Consider the following 18,825-nt stretch of genomic DNA (forward strand, 5'->3'; position numbering starts at 1 on the left):
GAATTGTTTTGTATTAATTTTTGCAGTATTGTATTCTATCGTATTTCATTGTATTGTATAGTATTGTATTATATTTTTGCATATTGTATTGTATTGTATTATACTATATTTTGTTCTGTGTTATTGTACTATTGAAGCCTTAAAATTAAATTCTTATATATATAACTTATTTGAGAGTTGTTGCAACAAAATATGTTCCTAGACCACCAGAAGTCGAGTCTTAGAAATAAAACAGAATAATTGACACTGCGACCTTTTCTGTTCGAGTGTCTGCCTGAATGGTGGACCCAGGTGGCCAATTCATCTGGACTAATGAATGTCAAAAAATCAATTAAGATTTTGTTATTATTGGATTTTAATAATATTATTAATAGTACCGTCATAATGATTAAAAATAATCAAACTGCTAAAAATCTGTTTAAATAAAAAAAAATAAAAAAAAACAACATAGAAACGGAATTATAAACCAAAATATGGCGACATTCTTGATTTGAACAGAGAATAAAAATATTGTTAAACTGCGCTTATAGATAGGAGGATCGATAGGAATACTTACCTACAAGAGACAAGAAAATGAGTCGTTGTTAAAGCTAGCTAAAATATTGCTCACATTTTCTTGTAGAGAAAAGAAGCAGCTTTCCAACGCATAAAAAAAAAGATAACTTCCACTATCCCATTAATTCATGCAAGTAGGGGCTACTAGATCCACAAGTTTCTAATCAAATTGTTTCAGGTCAATTTCATTTCGTTTTTGTGCATTCTCGGTCATGTGGCCCGCGACATGAGTGTCGGAAATTAAAATGGCCTGTAGGTCGAATCTGGTTGTGCATCACTGCTCTACGCCATTGTGACTGTTGCCAATACTAAAGGGGCTTCAAATTCACGTGAATACATCGACAGTCTCGTAAAAAGAACACTTCTGGCTAAATTATCAACATCGCTTATTGAAAACAAAGGTTTCAATAGCCCTTATTGTCTGCTACTGTATCAATAGCCTTTTCTGCACGGTATTGTATCAACAGTATATACCCCAACGCTAACAAGCAAGTCTATATCTCCCTCTAACGTATCAGAAGTAGTAACCCAGGCTAAAGTATCGACAGTCCCCCAACCCAGGCTAAAGTATCGACAGTCCCCCAGCCCTAACGTACAAAGTAGTGAGAGGAGTAGAGAGAGCTGGGGGCCAGACACATGTTTATCTCCAGAAATGTCAAAGTTCAAACTCACACAATCCTAGACAGACAACCAAATGAAATGAACTTGTTTCCCAACCAGCAGAACATTCTGGGCTTTGTAAAGCGAAAAACAAAAGAAACATTTGAAACACTGAACCTGTCTTGTATATGTATTCACTTAGTAGAGTTAGTCTGTCTGACTTAGTAGAGCTAGTCTGTCTGACTTAGTAGAGCTAGGTCTGACTTAGTAGAGCTAGGCTGTCTGACTTAGTAGAGCTAGTCTGTCTGACTTATTAGAGCTAATCTGTCTGACTTAGTAGAGCTAGTCTGTCTGACTCAGTAGAGCTAGGTCTGACTTAGTAGAGCTAGGCTGTCTGACTTAGTAGAGCTAGTCTGTCTGACTTAGTAGAGCTAGTCTGTCTGACTTAGTAGAGCTAGTCTGTCTGACTTAGTAGAGCTAGTCTGTCTGACTTTGTAGAGCTAGGTCTGACTTAGTAGAGCTAGTCTGTCTGACTTTGTAGAGCTAGGTCTGACTTAGTAGAGCTAGTCTGTCTGACTTATTAGAGCTAATCTGTCTGACTTAGTAGAGCTAGTCTGTCTGACTCAGTAGAGCTAGGTCTGACTTAGTAGAGCTAGTCTGTCTGACTTAGTAGAGCTAGTCTGTCTGACTTAGTAGAGCTAGTCTGTCTGACTTAGTAGAGCTAGGCTGTCTGACTTAGTAGAGCTAGTCTGTCTGACTTATTAGAGCTAATCTGTCTGACTTAGTAGAGCTAGTCTGTCTGACTCAGTAGAGCTAGGTCTGACTTAGTAGAGCTAGGCTGTCTGACTTAGTAGAGCTAGGCTGTCTGACTTAGTAGAGCTAGTCTGTCTGACTTAGTAGAGCTAGGCTGTCTGACTTAGTAGAGCTAGGCTGTCTGACTTAGTAGAGCTAGGCTGTCTGACTTAGTAGAGCTAGTCTGTCTGACTCAGTAGAGCTAGGTCTGACTTAGTAGAGCTAGGCTGTCTGACTTAGTAGAGCTAGGCTGTCTGACTTAGTAGAGCTAGTCTGTCTGACTTAGTAGAGCTAGTCTGTCTGACTTAGTAGAGCTAGTCTGTCTGACTTAGTAGAGCTAGGCTGTCTGACTTAGTAGAGCTAGGCTGTCTGACTTAGTAGAGCTAGTCTGTCTGACTTAGGTTTACTTGGCTTGGAACGTAATATTTGTATGTCAAACAAAGACATTTTGGTTTTCTCTTACAAGGAGACGAAAATATCGGAAACATTTTTGGAGCTAGTTCTCCAGCTAGACGTTGACTTGACGTTGAACAAAACTAAAGGATTCCTGGCATTAATACAAGACATTCATAAAGTGTGTTCCAATCTTATCTTATCTTATACTAGCCTGACATTACCCGCGGCCTGCGGGTCTAAGTTTGTGTTTACTAATCTAGTGGATTGGATTTAGATGTATGTTAAACTTAGCTAATGATCCTTTCAAGTTTTTTTCTCTTTCGCTACGAAAATAAAATTAGTTTTCGAAAATGGGTTCACCCAAAGCCGATACATTCATATCTATTAAAAACGAAAATAGCAATAGCTTTGTTAAATGAATGGGATTATAAAGTGAACAATTAAACGAAATAATTTTTAGTACGCGATTCATGAATGAATATAGATCTAGGTCTATCTCAACTCGGCTTCGCAGCTTTCGTAAACGAATGTAGTCTATTAAAAATGCTTTAGAAAACCAAATTTGAATGCTTATTTGATCAAAATAGGAAATGAATGGACCATAATTAGTAGTATAGTATAAAACTATATGTGCTAAGAGAAGTTTTATCATCTTTGAGTTGAATTAGAGTTTTAGATCTAGGGATGGGATTATAAAGTAAACAATTAAACGAATTAATTTTTAGTAAGCGATTCATTACGGTATTGTCTAATGAAAGAATGTTTGTCAGGAAATCTACAGTCACAGATATAACGAACTAATTAATTCAAAAAATGCTTTTGAAACACAAAATTGAAGGTTAATTTATTATATAATAAAATCAATGGATCTTCTTTTGTATTTTCATGTGTCAAAGTAAAAAACTATCTGCGCAAAGTGTATTTCTAAAAATTAGATCTAGGTCTAAATCCTTTCGATCTTTTCTATGTCAACATTGTAGACATGGCCTAGATCCATAAAATACTATAGCTGTATTAGAATTGGACAACTTTTTTTTTTTAGGGTCTTAAGTTTGTTTTAGGGCTACAATACATACACTAAGGTCTAAGTTGGTACCTAAGAAACATTCCTGCCAAGTTTTATCAAGATTGGTCAAGCGGTTTTGATGTCTATAAGTAACATACATACATACACCTCACATTCTACTTTATAGTATAGATAATACAGACGCTACTTCAAAAAAGAAGATGATTACGTCCAACGCGTCATGCATTTAGTCATGCATATGCATATTAACCAATGACTTAAATTCTGCCAAGTCACTGGTTTTCCTGGCTAGCTCAGGCAACCCATTCCATACTCTAATAGCACTAGCAATTGTAATTGTATTTTGGAACAAAGGTAGAAACCCACTCGAGTCTCGTTACGACATCATATAATGTTTTTGAAACAACGTAGCTTATCATCCGTGCCTTATTCTGTACACCGGTTTAGTTTGTTGTTGTTTTTACAAGAAAAAAAATGGGCATTTGTTTCTAAAATCATCAATATTTGAAACTCTAGATAATGCTTAAATAAACTCGTTTTTATATTCTTGCATTTATCTAAATTGCTATATAGTTTATATAATTTTTGATATGATTTGCAAGCTACCACTGACCCATGTATCAAGAGATCAACGTCCTACGGATTCACATGCAATTTCTTAAACAGGTTCGCGTGACCTTTTTACATAGTTTTGTTGACTCGCAATCTGACTACAACGAATCGCGAAAATTCTTAAGCGTTCTATCAAACGTTTGTATTTTATTTTCGGTATATCCCCAAAAGACCGCATTCTATAATATAAGGTATAAATAGAAATAGCACAAACATAGGGTTTCCTGCATTCTCTTTCTTTTCCCCTGAGTGTAATGAACTTTTTTTTTTTTTTTGTTAACTTGCTTTACGTCACTTCCGCTGACTAAATTTAAAAGAAAAATTCTAATTGCATCAAAAAGTTCAAAAATTATACCAAAGAAACATGTACAAAGGAGCTCTGAGTAGCAAGTTTCATTAGAGCAGCTTCGTATTCCGGCACACACCACTGCTCATGGAGTAGCTTGACAAATACACGTTATCTGTCTGTCCAGCCAATGAGTTCAGATTGTAGCCATTGGTCCAACAACTGAACATCGTTGACATCAATACCGCTTTCCATTTCGCTAGCCTGATCATAATGTACTTAGAAACATCGAGAGAAAACCCTGGAATTTCTCGAAGGGAGACATCCATTTCTGTAAAATATTTGTAAAAAAAAAACATTCCTAAATTATTAAGAGAAATGTGCAATTGTACGCTCAACAGACAGTCTGCAAAACAGGTGAAATGTTTTCTTTCATTGAAGGTGGGAAAAAAAAACAACTTAAACACAAAAACGTAAGCAGATAGTTCTACATTTGAATGCCAGACATTTGTGACACATAAAGGTGCATTCAATATTTTACAGAAATGTAAAAAAAAAAAATTGTTCCCCCCCCCCCACTCCCGATTAAAAATCCAGTTTAATTGAATGTATAGATCTACTAGACTTTAAGCTATTCCAATGCTAGGCCTTTAGATCTAGTGCTAGAAGACGATGCGCAAACTGTCAGTGAACATTAATTTTGTCAACTCTTACTCTTGAAGGAACTCGGGAAATACCCAAAGTCATGTAGTCCTTTCCAGATCAATATTGTCTAGTTCTCTAGCAAAAGTTACATTTATTTCCTCTTATACTTCCAAACATTAAAAGGGTCAAAACTAAAGTTTTCTCAATGTTGCCAACGAGCTGGTAATTCTTTCTCAATGATATACATCAATACATCAACATAATATACATCAATATATCAACATAATACAGCAATACATCAACATAATACATCAATACATCAACATAATACATCAACATAATACATCAACATAATACATCAACTGTCAAATTTCTTGGAAAATCGTTAGAGATGTTCTCGAGATCCGTGTTCAGGTCTCCAGAAGGTTTTAGGTTTCACGAAGGTACAAGCTGAGTAGATATAAATACGAGCTGATATTGTAAAAAATAAAATTATTTAATCTAAATAAGAAATAAAACAACATTTCAGCGTTCACCTACTGTGTGCTATATTACATTTATAATAGCCTACCTACAGTCTAAAACTATACATACTGCAGTATACATCAATAACATGAATTAGCGTCGGCGCTGCACTTGAAGCGGACAAATATGCATGTTGCAACTGGGTGTGTGTAGTCATGTGAAACACTGCACTCTTTATTCATCTCCGGAATCGAAGACACTACTATATATATGTCATAAGGTTAGTCTCTTTTTTTTCAAAATGTAGGCCTTTAATTTCATTTAATGCTACTCAATGGTGAGACAGAGCCTACCACATTTGCCCTACACTGAAATCCCCATTTTATATTTGTACTTATATGCTGAAGTTGGTATTGCTTGAGGTATTGACATTTTAAATAATAGGTACCCAATAACCCTCAGCATCTAATTACGAGCACACACACATAAAGGGCACATGCATGCATAAGTATTGTACACAAAACCTTTAACCTTCTACGGCAGAGGTTCTCAGTTTGGTCACCTTTATGGACACCCTCAAAACCAATGGTTCTGTTAATATAACTTACATCAGATTGGATTTACACAGGCAGCTTATGATAGGAACACTCAATGTCATGCGGTCACGTGGTCACGACTGATTAAAAAACAAAATATATCCTTGACCTTTCTAGTTCAACCTCAAACTTAAAAACAAATTCGCCCCACTTTTCTCAGGATGGTTACTATCTTGGATATGGTATTCAGTTCATAACACCAGTATTTAAAAAGTCATAATTAATTGCCATGTTTGGACAACTGTCTCATACTTATTCATGTGTTTCTGACAGTTTGTTGATCTGGTCAACTATCAAGATATCAAGCATGTACATTCGCCACTCAAGCATTTGTTGACAAAGTTTTGTTACAAACAAACAAACAAAACAGATCGCCTACTAGCTCATTTCCTTCTCCCTCCCCCCCCCCCCCCCCCCCGCAACTAGACTGGTTTTAACTAAGAACCAACAGTTCACCATTTCAACCGCGAGTTTATCACTAGAAATGTTCGATATTTAAACCATGTTTTGTCTTTAGACCAACCGTGAGCTTCAGTAATGTTGCTATTGATTGAATTGTTTCGCAACCATCACTTCAATGGTGGCTGTTTTTAAGTTTTTGTAACGAAGTTGCTCTGGTGTGACGAGATTGGAAATAAAAGAAAAAGTGTCACATTTTTTTTTAACTTAACATCCAAATGAAACGAAACAAAATTATTTATAACCATTATTAATTATATCTTAATTTTTACATAGGCAATATATACTGTTTAAAGTTATGTATTTTATTATCGTGATCACAATAGATCAGGCATGTCAAACATAGCGTTCGCGGGCCGCATGCGGCCCCCGACCACTTTGCTTGCGGCCCGCTTGGCCAACTCAAGAATTATCAAAATAATGTCAAATTATTAAGCGTTTAACAGTCACCACTACTTTTCAGGTAAAATATTTAATGTAAAAAAAAACCCCGTAACAATCAATTTCGTTGAGCTTATTTTTTAAAAGCCAATAATTTCTCGAAAATTTCGTTAATTAACTATGAATTATCTTTCAAATTATCTTCTTATACTTCTTATATAATACAGACGTTACTTCAAAAAAGAAGATAATTACGTCCTACGCGTCATGCATTTAGTCATGCATATTAACCAATGACTTAAATTCTGCCAAGTCACTGGTTTTCCTGGCTAGCTCAGGCAACCCATTCCATGCTCTAATAGCACTTTTATGTTTAGTGTTGATTTAGTTTTTAAATTATTATTAATTGTTAATAATCACATTATAAATAAGCCAATATGTTAGAGTTACACTTATATATGTCACAAAACATTTATTTAAGGTTATCTTATTAAGGAGTGTGTGTCGTCAAAGCTGCCGAAGTAATTTGTCCACAAAAGGTGAAAACATTCAAAGCAATAACATTAACTAGGAACATACTGGCAGATAAAATAAATGACATGTCAGTCAGCTTGCGTAAACAATTAAAGAACAAAATAGCTGATTTTTTAATATTTTCATTGGCTGTCGATGAGTCAACTGATGTAACGGGTGTAGCACAGTTGGCTATAGTCATAAGGGCCTGTGACAGGAATTTTGACATACACGAGGAACGACTTGAGCTCTGTTCTATGCATAACACCACAACAAGCGAGGATGTTTTTGAGAAATTACAGGAAGTGATATTACAGTACAATTTACCTTGGTAAAGCTAGCTAGTCTAGCAACGGTCAAAGTGTCCGACACCTGGAATCATTATTAGATGCTTTCAATGACCGCTTTCGCGACTTTGTTTCATACGAGCAAGAAGTTTCGTTGTTTGTATCTCCATCTTCATTGGCTCATGAAATGCTGCTGATAATGTGCAACTAGACCGGATAGAATTGTAGTCAGAATATTTTGTTGAAATCGAAGTATATAGAAGTGGCTGTGCCAAAATTGTACAGTTATTTATTTGAACGGTTGTTGAATTTCGGAAATTTGCAGACAGAAGTCTTGCTATATGTGCTACTTTCTCTGTGAACAGTTTTTTTCCACTATGAAAGCTAGAAAAACACCTCACCATTCGAAATTATCTGATCAAAATTTGTCATCAGTGATGAAAGTGTCAGTAACAAATAAGCATTAACCTGACATTAATAAACTTGTATCCCAGAAAAGATGTCAAGCATCAGGACAACGAAAATAATGCGTAATTATAGCAATTTGTAATATTCAAAATAATAATAATAACTAAGGGACAGGTATACCATTAATTTTTATATTTTATTGTATTGTTTCTAATTTACATAAAACTTGTAGGCTATGTTTTCCAACTGATTTTTGGCTGCGGCCCTTCAGGTCATAGTACGTTTTTATGCGGCCCATACACATTAATGAGTTTGACATGCCTGAACAGATTATTTTATCCTAGTCCCAGTCTCAGTTATGAAGATAGTCATAGTCTGCGTCATAGTCTACTTTATACACATTGATATCTTTTGTTATTTTTTTAGTCTATGTATAACGTTCGGAATGTATTTCTAAATTCCCACTAATAGTGTTATATACGTGTGTGTTGTGTTTGTGGTGTGTGTTTTTATGTGTATGTGTGTGTGTTAAGCTCTGGTGAATATTTTTTTCTTTAACGGAAGTTCCAGAGGCTTGGCGTGCACTCTTCATACAAAAAAATGGAAATACTATAAACTAATGGACCTATCGAGCCACTGTCGAATGGGCCGCTTGGAATGGGCCCTATACGATTTTAAAATACTCTGTTAGAAAAGAAGCACACGGAGCGCGGCCCATCACGTGATCTTTTATTCGAGATCATCTTAAAACTTCATTTAATTACTAACCTAAAACAGTTTCTGTACTACTGTAATAATCTAAACGTAAAGAGCGTGATTCAAGTACCGGTAGGTTGTAGTCAGACAATTAGTTTAAAAGAAGTTGTTATCATTCTATTAGTTTGGCGAAGTTGTTCAATCATTCAGCTATTTTGTTAGAAATTGTTAGTTTTTAATTTGAAAGAAATTGTTGGTCAATTAGTCAAGAAGTTTGCCAGAAGTTGCTGGTAGCGCAGAATTATCAATTTAAATGTTCCAAAAACATGATTTTGTTCTGAATTTAAAAAACGCTAAGAAAAAAAAAAAACAGAAAATATATTTGTTTTCTTTTATTTAGGTCTGTCATAAAATACTTTATTTTAAAAACTGGAGACTTCAATTCTAACTGAAATTCACATTGACACTCTGTCAGTATTTCTTATCACAGGGAAAGTAATACTAAAAACTGTACAATTATAAAATCCTCTGAGTTCTGCTACATCACCCAATGAATGGTCTACAGACAGTGAGTGCTTGGAGTCTCTCTGGGCGGTCATTATAGCGCTAGAAGTGTCTATTCCATCAAGTGGTCGCTCGTTGGCGATCAAATGACGTCAGAGTGGACAGTATCGTGATGATAGCCAATTCTATTGCTACCATGTTTTGTTAACCCTCATTTCTTTAAACTCACTCTTTAGTTGAGTTGCGTTGGGACCATGGCCAACAAAAGGAAGACTTGAGCTATTTTAAAACTATTCAGTGACACATGTCAGTGACACATGTCAGTGATGACATGACATTAGAGGTTGGGGAAAACGTGCATGTTACTTGACACTGGAGAATGACGTCACGAGAAGTTTGAAAATTTCAAATTTATTTTTTGTTTATCTTCTAGTTCAAAGTATTCTATTACTTCTCTTGGTATTCACTTCACTTTTTGACCTCCGGCAGACAATGGTTGTGTCTTCATCAGATGTGGCAAAATCTGCAGGTCGCAAGTGGGTTTGGGTGGTCACGTGAAACACTGCACGAATGCTACTTAATCTTGAATCATCCTCAAACTTCCGAACCGAAGCCAATACCTTAGTACTTAGTACCTTAGTACTTAGGACCTTAGTACTCCACTTTACATTTCATAACAGGGAGTGGGTAGGGGAGACTAAAAAACAAGTTTTGAATTCGTGTAAAGTGAGGACAAATTGGTTTTACACACTTAGTAGTTAAGATAGATCAGACAAAAAAATATTTGTTGATGTTTGTTTTACCAGATTCGTTTTTCATTGACATCAACATCACATTATTATGGGAAAATTGTGGTACAAATAACTATTGGATACTTCGTCCTTAGCGAGTTCAGCATTATTTACAAGCCAAGTTTGTTTTTGTTTTTTTTTTGGTACTATTTGGCTATAAGAGAAGACTATTCATTGGATATAAAAAAATAACCTTAAATATACAGAACAGCAACACTGGATAAATATGATCATTTATCTGATCCCTTCATATACCACCACTAAAGTAGTTCACTAATAATAGGATATTGTTATAACACTAAAGTAGTTCACTAATAATAGGATATTGTTATAACACTAAAGTAGTTCACTAATAATAGGATATTGTTATAACACTAAAGTAGTTCACTAGTGACCCTACCACCTCCTACCACTAAAGTAGTTCACTAGTGACCCTACCACCTCCTACCACTAAAGTAGTTCACTAGTGACCCTACCACCTCCTACCACTAAAGTAGTTCACTAGTGACCCTACCACCTCCTACCACTAAAGTAGTTCACTAATAATAGGATATTGTTATAACACTAAAGTAGTTCACTAATAATAGGATATTGTTATAACACTAAAGTAGTTCACTAATAATAGGATATTGTTATAACACTAAAGTAGTTCACTAATAATAGGATATTGTTATAACACTAAAGTAGTTCACTAATAATAGGATATTGTTATAACACTAAAGTAGTTCACTAATAATAGGATATTGTTATAACACTAAAGTAGTTCACTAATAATAGGATATTGTTATAACACTAAAGTAGTTCACTAATAATAGGATATTGTTATAACACTAAAGTAGTTCACTAGTGACCCTACCACCTCCTACCACTAAAGTAGTTCACTAGTGACCCTACCACCTCCTACCACTAAAGTAGTTCACTAGTGACCCTACCACCTCCTACCACTAAAGTAGTTCACTAGTGACCCTACCACCTCCTACCACTAAAGTAGTTCACTAGTGACCCTACCACCTCCTACCACTAAAGTAGTTCACTAGTGACCCTACCACCTCCTACCACTAAAGTAGTTCACTAGTGACCCTACCACCTCCTACCACTAAAGTAGTTCACTAGTGACCCTACCACCTCCTACCACTAAAGTATTTCACTAATATCACGCAACATATTTCTACAAATAAGATCGGAATTCCGGAAAGAATATATCTGATATAATCATTGTTGATAACACTTTTAGCACACAATCAATAAAATAAGATTATATGTATAACGTATGCCCTTATTCTGTAGACTAGTAGCTTAAAATCAAGTAAAAAAAATAAACCTAGCTCATATCTACTTAGGCTTTGTAGAGAAAGAATTAAAAAAAAAAAACACAACTGCCTAGAACCCAAAAATCTCTGCGATTTTTTTTTTTTATCTCGACTTTTGATCGCCTGTGTTGGACTAAAGTAGCTGATGTATTTCAAAGCGGACAATTTGAGTTCTGGTAAAAGACCGTGGAAGAAAAAAAAAACGGAAAATGATCTGAAACGCGTGAAAGTCTGGCCACTAAGTTAAGAAAACAAACAATCTTGCAGACTTGAGACTTGGCGGGAATGGAGGAATGGAGGGGGAAAAATGTAGACAAGCAGCGCATTGGGTTTCCAGATAAGTGAGTGAAGAACTGCAACAGGAAATGGAACATGTCCAGAAGCAGATGGCGGGCGCACGATGGGATTGAATTGCATGGGGGCAGGAGAATAAGAAAAGAAATGCTTTTTTTTTTTTTAAAGTCTTTTCTTATTTCTATTTTATAACTTAATTTTTTAAATGAGAAGGTGTCCCGCTTCTTTCTACCACGTGACATGTAATCATAGGTGTCAGTTTGTGGATGGGCAATAGTTGACGTTAAGGTCAATTGTGGGTGACCTTTTGATCTTCTTATAGCCTTTGAGTTAAAACTTGAGGCATTTAAATAAGGACGGTGTGGAAATAAAAATAACCCAGCAAGACCCCCCCCCCCCCAATTGATTTTAGCCGTGTCAAAAAGCAGGTATTTTAAATGATGTAAATCTGACAACCCCCCCCCCCACACACACACACACACCACACCTCCACGGTGTACAAGCTACTTCATTGAAAGGTCAAGGCTGTGGTACAAAAATCATCAATTGATCAAGAGCATCAACGCCATCAAGTTGCGAATCAGTGGCTGCTGGTCGTGTGGTATGCGCCCTGGACTGGTGTTCGATGGTCACGATGATTCCGGGTTCAAACCACGTGCCCCGCAATATGGCGCCGTCCTGCTGGAGGTTATGGCTAGGGCCGGCCACTGGCGGATCCAGGGGGGGGGGGGGCGGTAGGGGCGATCGCCCCCCCCCCACTCGGCCGACTCCCCCCCCCGTGGGGGGGGGGGGGCGGACGAATTTTAGTATAGAATTTACACACTTTGTATACGAATTTATTACTTATGTTAATAATATATACTAATTATTTATATTTCAACCTATTTTTAGATTATTTCGCCCCCCCCTCTAGTATGTTGACCGATTTGGTGGGGTCGGAAGGGGGCGATGGTATCAATCCCGCCCCCCCCCATACACTTTCGAGTGGGGGGGGCGGTCCAATTTATTTCTAGAAATCACAGCTTGCTAACAGAATCAATTAAATATCTATACGATTAAAACTTGTTATTGATATTTTAACCGATCTTTATACTATGTCTTTCCCTGTTTGCCGATTGGGGGGGGGGGGCGAAAACCTCTACTGCCCTTCCCACCTAAACCCTTTGAATTGGGGGTGGCTGTCCGTTTTTATGGAAAAATCATAGTTTGTGAACAAAATTAATTCAATTAATATATAAATTTTATATTATGTCAATCCCTTTCTGGTATCTTGCCGATTTGGTGGGGTTGGGGGGGAGGGCGGTTGCATGTACTGCCCTCCCCACTCTAGCCCACTGAGTGGGGGGGGGGGCATATTTTTATGGAGAATCATAGTTTGTGAACAAAATTAGTTGAGGCGCCCCACCCTTATTCTTTAATGCCAAATGCAATCTTTAACAGAAATTATTAAAGGACCCCTCCCTTTTCCAGACAGAGTTTATGTAATTTCACATGAATTTATAATAATTATTTTAAGAAAGTTAGAATTCAAACGAAATTTTTCAGTATAAGAGTCACGATTGAGATGAGTTCTAAACCCAAATAATAATTACATAGTCGCCTTTTCCCAACCTTTACTCACTCTGATATTTTGCTAGTTAAATAAATTTGGGACTATAACTCACAATTTATACTTAAATTGTATTGAATATTATTTATCGAATAATTATTTTTTCGGCGTCGATCCTCAAAGCCAAAATCTAAATATGTGGGTTATCTTATCTTTTCAAGGAACAAATCGGTTTTATTTGCAATGTATTAAGGGCCTATAAATTCATATTAGAATACTTTTCAAGTACAACATTATTCGAAAAGTCCTTTTTTAATAGTATGAATAATGAGCCTTTCGTCAGGAGAGTGCGTTTCTTCTGTGAAGAATGCAAGAAATCTTTTTTGGCGTCGGAACCCCACTGATGAATAATGAGCAGTAGATGTCAGGAGAATAGGTTTCTGCAGTGAAGAATGCCAGAAAACGCTTTTGGCGTCGGGGCTTCGCCCCGAACTCCATTGATGAATAATGAGCAGTAGATGTCAGGAGAATGCGTTTCTGCATTTAAGAATGCAAGAAAACGCTTTTGGCGTCGGGGCGTCGCTCCGAGCCCCACTAGGAAACCTTATAGCGCTGCACCAGTTGTTTTGTTTTTCGCCGGAGGTTGAGAAATGTTGTTTTTTTTATTCTCATATATATATATATATATATTTGAAATATATATGTGTGTGTGTGCTGTACGCACGTTTGTGCATAGGGTTAGGGTTTACTGGGCGTTAGGGTTAGGGTTTGGAAAAAAATCGCCCCCCCCCCCCCACTCGAAAGTTCTGGATCCGCCAGTGGGGCCGGCCTTAGATAATTGAAGGCCCTACGCGAAGCGAATTTCGTAGTCCAAAATGAAATAGAAAAATATAGAAAAAAAACAGAAGTAAAAAGTAAAAGTAGGCAATTTCTTAAAAAAAAAACTTGAGTACTCCAACAATAGCATAAATGACAAGCTTGGCTATTTCTTCTCTAAAATTATTTAGAGTCCTGTGCGAGGCCTCCACCAAACGGCTCTAGGCGGCTGACTAGTTTGCCTATGCCTAATGCCGGCCCTGGAACCATAAGAGATCACGTGCCAGTGTTTAGTACCTCTTGGTAACGATAAGCTTGGTGATCCACGGGCAGGTACTGGTGTTTGGTGATCCATGGTCAGGTACTGGTGTTTATTGACCGATGGGGCAGGTACTGGTGTTTGGTGACCCATGGGGCAGGTAGTGGTGTTTGGTTACCCATTTGAATTAATTAAAAGTCAAAATGTTGCACAGGTCAAGACGCCGTTCTTAAGACAAGAAAGTGTCATTTATTTTCTAAATGTATCTTACTTTTCAATTTACTTTTAGAAAAGTATTCACAGATTAGGGATCAATGAATGGATTTTCTTGCACTTTAAAATACCGCCGCATAGACGACGACCCCGACAGACAATGTCTTTATCTGTGTGGAATGTGGTATAATAGAATATAACATGGCTGGACTTGCTTAGTCAATACTTCACTCTTCCTTGGTCTTGGACTCAATTTAAAAAAAAAAAAAAAAAAAAGCCATCTTCTTCTTCTTGTACTGTGCACTTGGAACTTTGGTTTTAATAGAAAAAAAAGTGTTCGCTGTTGAATAGTTTATTTCTAATGCAATGTCCTCTTAATACAATCATTCTAAAGACATTTCCGGTATGTTTAGATGTAGTAAGTAGCTCCAGCTGGGGTAACCTGCCCAGTCTGCAGCCGAACATTCCGGGCTCCCATAGGTTTCACCAGCCACACGAGGAGGCACAAAACCCCACTGCAAAGCCCTTAGCCCCCTGGATGACAAAAGTGGTCATCATCGAACCACGATGGACGAACTATATATAGATGCAGTAAGTAAGATTTTGAAAAGAAAAATCTTGTTAATTAATTACTACTTTATGTTCAAATAATTGATTCTACTAAACATTCATACTCTATTTGTCATTGAAACCACGACTTTCCCGTTAAAAGCGCAACGCTCTATCAACTTAGTCAGCCAGCTACACCAGTGTTTCTCAAAATTTCTGAACCGGGGATCTCTATATAAAGTCAAAACTTGTCCGCCGTCCCCAAACTGGAAAAGCTACATAAATGCATATTAGATACATATAAACATTTAGTTGAAGGAGTGTTTATTAAGAGTATAACTTTTGTATCAAGCTAAAATTTAAAAAGTGAATAACTTGGATGAAGATTGACTAGACTTAGGACGCGGTATTTAGGTCCGTTTGTACACAATAAAAAGGCGGGAAAAGAAATCAACAACTGTAAAATGACCCACAACCCAGGATATCAAATGGAAATGTTTTTGTCACCAGAATGTGCAGTGTGATATCCTCATTCAAACCTTGGTTTAAACTCCACGTTTGTGAATATTTAAAAAAAACAACAGCCCCTGTACTTGTAACAATGACTTGTATGGGTCAAGACCCTGCGTTAGAGAAGGCCTCACCACTGACCTACAACGTCGCAACCTGTGGGCTATGGAAACCATATTTAAATGGACAGTTTAGTCCAGAAGCGTGTGGCCACGTCACAGGCCTGTACTATGACTATGCCCAAAGGTTGTGACGTTGCTGGTCAGGGTTTAGGACTTCTACGATGATTGGTCTCGTATAGATTTATCTGTGATTGGGATCTGAGTTTGTCCAATACCCAGTCGGGAATATCCAAGTGTGGAAAGTGTTAAAATCTTTGATTTAGGTCGTCTTAGAATAGTACGTAATGGACATATTAAGCAGTTGTAAATGATGAGTTGATTATTGTTCAATATATCCGATCGGACAAACTGGCTTTTTTAATTGTATACAATTTCAATCTTTCTGCGGACCCCATACGGTCGTCTTTCTACACCACAAAATTTTAGCTTCAAATAAATTGTTCACTTTAAAAAAAAAAATTTTTGCTACTTGAATTTCAAATCAATTTTCAATCCTTCCATTACTATCCATGTATTTTCCAGTACTTAGTTTAGCTTATGGTTACAGCTGGTTACACTATAACTTGATCTTAGTATTTAGACGGAAAAACAAATAAGAACTTATAGCTCTAAAAATCTGTCATATACGTTAAAAGACGTTTAGTATGACCTATAATTATTGCATTCAATATATATATATGCCTATAATACATTATATATTTATAGCTTTTATATAGCGCTAGTTTCATGCTTATAGCATGCTCAGAGCGCTTTTGGTCCAATCTCATTTGTGGACCAGTGGGGGAGGGGTATCTAGGAATTGGTTTTCCGTGCTGCCTTTAGGCGCTCAGTAAACACAACTCTGCCCGAGTCGGGTGTCGAACCTCGAGTCCCTTTCTAGGGAGCCAAGCCAAGCCACGTTCAAGCGCACTTAGCCTCTCGACCACGCTTCCATTGTTTGACCTTCATGTGATTGTAAACTATTTTCATTGAAAAAAAATAAGAAAAAAAGAAATTCAATTTTAAAGATATAGATCAGGCGAGGATCAGACGAGAGTGCCGCCGCCGTGAGCCAGGAATGTTGCGCTTGGTTTCAGTCAGAATGAGAAAGTTGCTCGTGTGTTCGTGTGACACGATCTACCATCCTGTGCGGCTGACAAGAGTGGACAGGTGGAGTAGGTCGTCCTGGTGAGGTTGTAGTGTTGATGTAACAAAACAGCACAGCTTGGGGAGTAACAAATTGTCCGTGCTGCAGCCGCGCTGGTCAACTGTGTCCCGTGCTAGGCAGTAATACACTTAATAGGTAACACAATAAATGATTTGTTATAGAGATGAGAGAGAGAGCAGAGAGCAGAGAGAGAAGAGAGACTGACAGAGAGGAGAGAGATAGAAAAATCAGAGATAGAGAGAAAACAAGAAAAACGTGTTCAAATGGAAGTTAAAGAATTAGAGAACGGAAAAAAGATAAAAGGAAAAAAAAAACAAATAGAAAAAGTTTGTTGCAAAAAAAAAAAAAAATTCCCCCCTCCCCCCATCCTTTTTACAACTCTTTTATCTAAAAACAAAAGTCATTTCTTTTAACGGGATTCAAAAAAAAAAAATTAATACTTACACAATTATTTCCTTTATCTTTGCCCTCACATCACATTACAAGGCTTGGTTTGTTCAGAATCTATTCAACAAATCCAATCAATCTTCATCAGACATGTTCCTAAACATGTGGACACCTTCGATTTCAGAAAGAAGAAAATATGTGTCTTCTTATGTTCTTAGACTAAATTTTTGAGCCAAATCAAAAAAATTTCTTGGTGTAATTTGGTTCCAAACTTTCTGTTGTTTTTTTTCATCACGTGACAGGAAACATGTATGTCAACTCTGTTCTATATTTAGACAGAGCTCTGACCCTGCAAACTGTAAACAGTCATGGAACCAGTATGTGAATATAAGCTTATGAAACCTAAACTCTAAACACAGACATACAAGAACCACACACACAACACACACAGTCACCACACGCACAAACAGGTTCTATTATATATTCTTTGACTTCGGATATTTTTTATAAAATGTATTTGGCGGAAATATTTTATTTAGAGGAAAAGATGGGGTTGGGGAGGAATCATTGTATTTGTTTCAAATAGTGGATTAGTTTTCAAGTTGTCCATATGTTTTGCATGGACATTTAAAAAATGACCAAGTTTTATTGAAATTAATTGTATAAGTGTGACAGATTATATTCCTAGAGCTAGACACTGAATAATAAAGTTTATGTGTAGATCTTTCCAGAAGTGGCTAGATAATGGTCTGTTGTGTGGTACTATATGTGTGTGTGTGTGTGTGTTTGTGTGTGTGTCCAGCTAGCGTTCTAATCACTATGTCGTTCTAGAGTCTATAAAATGTTTTGATTTTACATCATACAGATTATTGTTGTATTTTTTTGTTTCTTCTAAAAGAAGTCTTTTGACTGAAAACGAACCTTTAACTCCGGAATAATAAAGTTTTTCTTCGGCTTTGGAAATGCTGGCTCAAGGAAGGATATCTTGTTAGGGTGAATCCCAAAACGTGGGTGAAGGTCATTGAAGCAAAGAAAATGAATTGAGTCTAAACATCTTCATTTGGGTTTTTTTATTTCTCGGCATCGTCGGGATTTTTTTCAGACGTTTTTTTTCCCGCTCTTAATGGAATGCAATCCAAAAAAAAAAAAAGGAAAAATATTTGGTTGGGTTGGGTGTCATATCTTGAGTAATGACATATGATAGAGGGCGATATTTTACTTTCTGCGAGTATTATTTGGCTGTTAAGGTAAAATAATTTTCCTTGATGTTTTGATTTTTTTTTCAGGGTTAGGGTGACCAAAAGAGGAATTTCTCAACCTGCGAACATTTGAATCCTCCGTACTCCAGGACTTCTTTCTATCAACAAAAGTTCAAGCTTAGGGCCAGCTTAGGGCCAGAGATGGGCCCCCCCACACCCCAGAAAATTGTCCAAATGATAAATTGTCAAGTATACTTAAATATATTAGCTATACATTTTTAAAGCTAGGGCCTGGTGATTTAAATAATCTAAAAATTAATTTATTATTATTGATAACAGAAATCCAACGTGCTCCACATCTCATTCTAAACACCAGGAGTTCCCGAGCCGTGAGACGAGACAATACGTGCTGACTTATAGTTGAGTATGGACAGTGTGTTGGCTTGACAATTTGTTT

The sequence above is a fragment of the Biomphalaria glabrata genome, chromosome 1 (genome assembly GCF_947242115.1).
Source record: "Biomphalaria glabrata chromosome 1, xgBioGlab47.1, whole genome shotgun sequence".
In the NCBI taxonomy this organism is placed as follows: Eukaryota; Metazoa; Mollusca; class Gastropoda; family Planorbidae; genus Biomphalaria; species Biomphalaria glabrata.